This window comes from Sinocyclocheilus grahami, unplaced genomic scaffold (assembly GCF_001515645.1).
Source record: "Sinocyclocheilus grahami isolate Dianchi unplaced genomic scaffold, SAMN03320097.WGS_v1.1 scaffold44.1, whole genome shotgun sequence".
Taxonomy (NCBI): Eukaryota; Metazoa; Chordata; class Actinopteri; order Cypriniformes; family Cyprinidae; genus Sinocyclocheilus; species Sinocyclocheilus grahami.
In genome coordinates this window covers 1,437,669-1,444,163 of record NW_015505223.1, presented here as the reverse complement: position 1 = coordinate 1,444,163, position 6,495 = coordinate 1,437,669, and the positions used below count along the sequence as shown (strand labels likewise).

At 35.6% G+C, this 6,495-nt stretch overlaps 1 long non-coding RNA gene across 1 annotated transcript; it reads right to left on the bottom strand.

Moving 5' to 3' along the window:
• Positions 1 to 678: 678 nt before the first annotated feature.
• On the bottom strand, positions 679 to 4,540 carry LOC107582466 (uncharacterized). Its single transcript, XR_001608953.1, has 3 exons — positions 4,427 to 4,540; positions 832 to 907; positions 679 to 750 (listed from the first exon to the last, which is right to left on the bottom strand). It is a non-coding gene; the product is annotated as an uncharacterized lncRNA (long non-coding RNA).
• Positions 4,541 to 6,495: the final 1,955 nt, after the last annotated feature.

The window sequence follows — 6,495 nt, the reverse complement described above, 5'->3', positions numbered from 1 at the left end:
AAGATGCAAATGATTATTTACATTGCTAAAAGTTCATTTGTGACCTCTTCATAACCCTTTAAAAAGCTATCATTTAAAATAGCCGGGGAATTCTTTGAGTGCGGCCAGGCAAACATACAGTATGTTTGAGACATGACAGGAGCTGCTTTGATTGGGCAATAAATATGCAAACGAGCCTGGAGGGATATACTAATAGCTGATTGGTTTGAAGATTGGTCTTATACTCAATGACAGGATTTTGTTGGTAGGAAATTGGATGCAGGACGGCACGTTAAACACAATGAGACTATTGGCATTATTAGTATGTAGGGTGCACCACAACGAATATCATTACTGAACACACTGTGACAGCTAATCATTCCAGAGTTCTGGAGTTACTGTCAAAATAGCTGGAGAAACAACATTTTAAGGCCAGCGAGTAATGATTCAATGATTTTACTAATGATTTTTCTTCCTGGCAGACCTATATGTGCACAAATCCAAAAACACAACATTTTGTCAAATGACAGGGATCACTGCAGAGAATTTAACAAACAAATACAGCAATAGTTTGCTCTATTCTTTTGAATAGCAATTTCAGAACCAAACCTGATTTAAACGTTTTCTAAATGTTTGACACAATACTAAGATGTGATTGCTAGGTGGGTACTTACTGTACATATCCAAATCAAAAGTGTTCACTACCAAGTCTCTGGTCTCTAAAGGCTTGAATTCTCTGCCTTAATGGGATTCTTTTGTCCGTTTTATGATCTGCAGGCAAAAATCATAAGTATATTTTTGACACACAACTCTGTATAAGTCAGCTCATAAACTAGAACATAAAAATTCTACCTTTGGGGTCTTCGACAGGGGGTCCGCAGTGGTACTGCAGGGGGTCTGCCAATTATTGTTTGATCTGAAACTAATTCTATGAAAAAGATAAAAATATGCATTAAACAAAAATAAAACATTAAGTCAACTTGAACCAAAGCTAAAGTTCAGCTAAATGTTTCATTGTCCCTTCCATATTAAAATGTATTAAGTACAATTGTACTGTAATCTGTACATTAATCATTTTAATGGCTTTGCAAAGTATGCAAATATATGTAAACATATTAACATGGCACAAAACTCAGAAACTTGAAATTGAACACTCAGTTGCATACAGTTAGTAACATCTTCCACCTTTGTTTAGGATTATTTTATGTAAAGAGAGGCCCTGTACATGAAAGGATCTCCTAAAAAGGTTGAAAATGCCTGAACTAGCTTGTTTAGACAAAGTAATCAATCATATATCACAATATGGTATCATCATATATAATTTTTGTATAAACCAGAAAGCAACTCATAGCAGTGAAGCCGTGAAGCTGAGGTAAGTCAATTAGTATGTCTGTTTACTAAAGTCTCAATGACAGTAGCGCGTCCTTTCGCCCTAAAACTGTGTGATGAGTGCAATACAGCACACACACTAGAGAAAGAAATAAAGGAGTCCTTTGATACCAGCGCATACCATTTGAAGCTCATGAGTCTGATTATGACGGTCTTTAATTAAGAGGATCTGATGTAAATAAGAAGCCTGTCCTTCATTCTCCCAGCTGTCATGAGAATATTAGCATAAACTCTTTACGTATATTTGGATGGATGTAAAGTGATTAAGTGAAGTACTTTTTATGTGTCTTATGTTTCTAATATTTGATGTGACTTTTGCACAAACAAGGCAGATGTTAAAAAAAATCATCCATATGGACACAAAGAAAGCCAAAGCACTAAGCAAAAAAACAGACCAGAAAACTAATATGACAGAATCCTGAATTGTTTTTTTATTTATAATTAAAGGTAGAGTTTACTCGCACTCCTCTCGTTCCAAGTGCTTATTAATTACTCTCCTCCATTAAACATAAATGGGGCAAAGCTGCGGCATAGTGGCTTATGCCAATGCTCATGATAGGGATGCACGATATTGGATTTTTGCCGATATTCGATATGCAGATATTTTTCAACTCATTTTGGGCGATACCGATATATTTCCTTTTGTTTGGAAACAACAAGTCTCTCCTGTGCAGAAATTATAAGCAAAATATTTTTCATTTTGGTTAGTTTTTAACAAGAACTTATTTGTTAGAATTAAATAAACAACAATGAAGGTTTTTTTGACAGTACATTGAAGCTTTGAAAATAACTATAGCCTAAATAAATTATATATCAATCGCTGCATTCTTTCCCAGAAAGATGCAGTGCTAACCCTAACATTTGATTTTAAGATTTAACATTTGTAGATGATCTAAAGCAAAAGAGTTGTAAAAATTCAGAAAATCTTTTAGAGCTTATGATTTGTTTAAAAATAAAACATATTACACATTAATGAATAAATCAGTATATATCAAATTATTTAATTTGCATGTTTGTGTTTTTTTTCATGTAAGCTATAGCTTCTGACCTTTAAATCAAAACATACTCATTATTTTATGACATCAATTACTGCTTTATTTAATCAGAAACAGTCTAAATGTTATTTGTGTAGGCTATTTTACTTTTTATTTAAAGCTGCAGTCCATAACTTTTTTTTGGTTAAAAATTATCCAAAATCAATATTTGAGCAAGTACATAACCAGCCATTGTTCAAAACTATCACCTTACTTTAGCCCGATTCACAACGGTTATCTTATAATAATGTTATCTAATTTGAGTTGTACGGGTAATTTTCGTGGGAAATTCGAGCATGCATTGCGTCACTTCTGTAAACATAAAGAAGTTGTCCCAGCTACTAGGCTATCGCATGTGAGGATGCTGCAGGTGGCAGATCGATAGCCTTTTCTAGAATAATTAAATGTCAAAAAAATAATTTTATATTTAGGTCATATATTCCAAGACGTAGGCTAGAATCTGTGATTACTAAGTATAGGATTCACACCAGTGCGTTGACTGACTGCCACACATACTCCTCAAAACATTAGATTCATCCGCGCTGGAGCCGTGCCAGAGTACAACCCACACAAGGAAGATAATTCCGCAAGGAACTGCAATTCCAGGTTTTCAAACCGAGATGGCAACAAAGAGGCAAAACTTACGGACTGCAGCTTTAATTAGAAGTAGGCCAACAGCGCCCCTTACAGATTAAAACTCCTTACCGGGTGGGCATTAGGACCCGGGGGAGGCTGCCGCTGCTGCCACTGCAAGTGCTATTACTGTTTACTCTATCACACACCAAACCAGTCATTCTGTATGTGCATTCACAGATTAAATGCAGCGATCCAAAACAGTCAATCTAATCATCATTCAGACAAAACTTTGCTTCAAGAATGAGCCACACTGCTGACATGATCTAATCATTAGCACACCCTGAGCACATGTGAGTTAAGGTATTCCTCTTATGAGCAAGACATATCGGCATATTTTTTCATATCGGGCCGATGCCGATATATACATTTAAAGCCATTATCGGCCGATTCCAATATCAGTCTGATAATATCGTGCACATATAAAAGCTTTTAGCTCGGGTTCGAATCTAGTCTGGGTCATATCCTACATACAAAGGGCAAATAAATACAAATTACTATTACTAAGTATATATATATATATATATACTTACACAAACACACATATATATATATATATATATACACAAACACACTCTCTCTCACACACACACACAAACAATTATAAATATAGACCTAAAATAAATGCATTTCATTTAAATTATTTACTCTTATACAAGTCTCTCTCACATACACACAGTATATGTACACAGAAAATAAAAGTGTGATCTTTCAGTAAAACATCTCCTTTGGTGTTCCACTGAAAGAAAATCATGTAAATCATGACAGAAGTATTATTTTTGGCTGAAATAATTATTTAAAAAAACACACCTATAAGTGCACAATCATCAGGTGGACAAACAGGAATGTTATTGATCCTAGTAAATCCACCCATAAAAATTATAAAATAATCCTTGGTCCTGTGAATTTTAACTGCAACCTTCAGGCTATTTAACATAGCTCTGATTATTTAAATTTAGAACGTAAAACTCAGACATAACAAAGCTCTCATTTATGTTAATAACTTTTTTTTAAACTATATAACAGAGCATTGAATTGTATTCAGTCCACATCTTATTATCATAAACACAGATAATTTTGCTTTTAATAGCCCTATTTAAATTGGCCTTGTTGGCATGTGTGGTAGCAGTATCATTACAGAGCGGCTAATTGACGCTTATTGGAGATAATGAGGCAGCGATGATCGTATTCTTCAGCGCAGGGTACAGCACGTTAGGCTGACACTAATTCCAGATTTGTTTGAGACTGAGTCTCAGTGGACTCCTTACTGCGGCCTTCCTGTATCTCATTTATCCATCAGCTCCAAATCATTTCAGATGATAAGGACATTAAATAATATCTTCGATTAAGTCAGAAATAGACTGCTCAAGGAGGGTTTCACACCCAGTTACCTGGATATTAGGAGGTCATCATCTTGGATCTTGCTGCTGTAGACTTGAAGGACAGCGGTCTGGTGAACAGAAGGACACAGCAGGGCAAGAAGTGTTTAGGAGCTGGACAGATGTCAGGGCCAAGACTGCTGCTCCCGCTATTTCCACTGTGCCGGCTCACAATCAGCTTCCCAACAGTGCCTGTCAGAGTTTAATGGGAATTAACACTTGGTGAAAGTTATAAAACTCTTGAAGTATGTCATCGGGAAAGGTTAAAGGAATAGTTCACCCAAAAATGAAAATGATGTTGTCATTTACTCGCCTAACTCACTGAAAATGACAAAGCAGGACCATAAAAGTAGTTCATGCAACTCGTTCATTAAATTCCAAGTCTTCTAGACCCGTACAATAGCTTTATGTGAAGAACAGACAAAAGTTATTTATGCTGAAAATGTTCTCCGTTATAGGTCTCAAAACTCATTTGCACTGACTAACAACTTATTCAACATGAAATCAATCTTTTATAATACGTGTTCTTGGTTTTATTGTGATCATCTTTATATTAAATCAAACATTCTTCTGAAACAACTTTACTTCTCAAACCTTCCCTTTTAATCTGGCTGCATTCTGGTGTGACCTACTTTTCAGACTCCACATTATGTTCTTGGTAATTATCCATATTTGCTAATAAATACAGTTGATTACAGAACTAGGTTGTAAACGTCACTTCATATTGATGTTATATGGATAGTTTACCCAAAAATTTAAATATTGTCATAATTTACTCACTCTCATGTTGGCAAACCTGAATGCTATTTTTGGGTGAACTATCACTTTAAATTTCAATCTTTTCCTCACTTAAAAATGGCATAATAATATTATGTGGCTTTAGTAGACTTGGAATAGCATGGAATAAATGGTTGCATGGACTAGTTTTAACTTTCTGGTTCTCACCACTGTTAAGAGCAGTACATAATATCTCATTTTGTGCTCCACAGCAGACTCCACATTATGTTCTTGGTAATTATCCATATTTGCTAATAAATACAGTTGATTACAGAACTAGGTTGTAAACGTCACTTCATATTGATGTTATATGGATAGTTTACCCAAAAATTTAAATATTGTCATAATTTACTCACTCTCATGTTGGCAAACCTGAATGCTATTTTTGGGTGAACTATCACTTTAAATTTCAATCTTTTCCTCACTTAAAAATGGCATAATAATAGTATGTGGCTTTAGTAGACTTGGAATAGCATGGAATAAATGGTTGCATGGACTAGTTTTAACTTTCTGGTTCTCACCACTGTTAAGAGCAGTACATAATATCTCATTTTGTGCTCCACAGAAGACAGAAAATGCACATTTTCATTTTTGGGTAAACTAATGGAAAGGTGTTTTTTTATGATTTAGTATAAGATACAGATTACAGATTATCTGATACACTCAGATAAACATTGTTTAATGAGTGAAGCTAATGTGAACATATTTGGTATGTGTGAATTGTAGATGTGAACCGGCAATTAAAGGAAGGGAAAAAAGCCTTTTCTCACCTGAGGGAGGAGGTGATCACAGAGCGGCTGTCACACTGTGCATTGGGAGTATAGACTGATCACGTTCGTAAAGACGGTAATTACATATTTTCTAAATGTGACCTTTCTCTGTCTCTTCTCTCAGGATTGTTCATTGTAAAGCTGTTTTGTTTGATCTACCTGAGAAAGCTCAAGTATGGCACAGCCGTCCGTTCCCAGACCGATAGGCCCATTTGATGTTGGAGGATTGGTCTCTTTGCCCCACCTGTGTTTGGTGAGAGAAGGGGGATTTGCTTCATTGCCCCACCTGTATTTGGAGAAAAAGGGTACATTGGTCAGAAAAGCCCAAAAAGGCCAAAGGAATTTCTTAACATGAGACACGTATCCGGGAAGAGAAAAAAGTTGACAGGCTATCTATAATGACTTTTCAGGAACAGCTGTATGTTATACACACACACCTTGGTGGTGGGTGGGTGAGTGTCACAAAAATGGATTCTGATCTGTTCAGTTCACTCCAGTGAAGACTTCATCAACTGTTTCAAATCTTCTGAACTT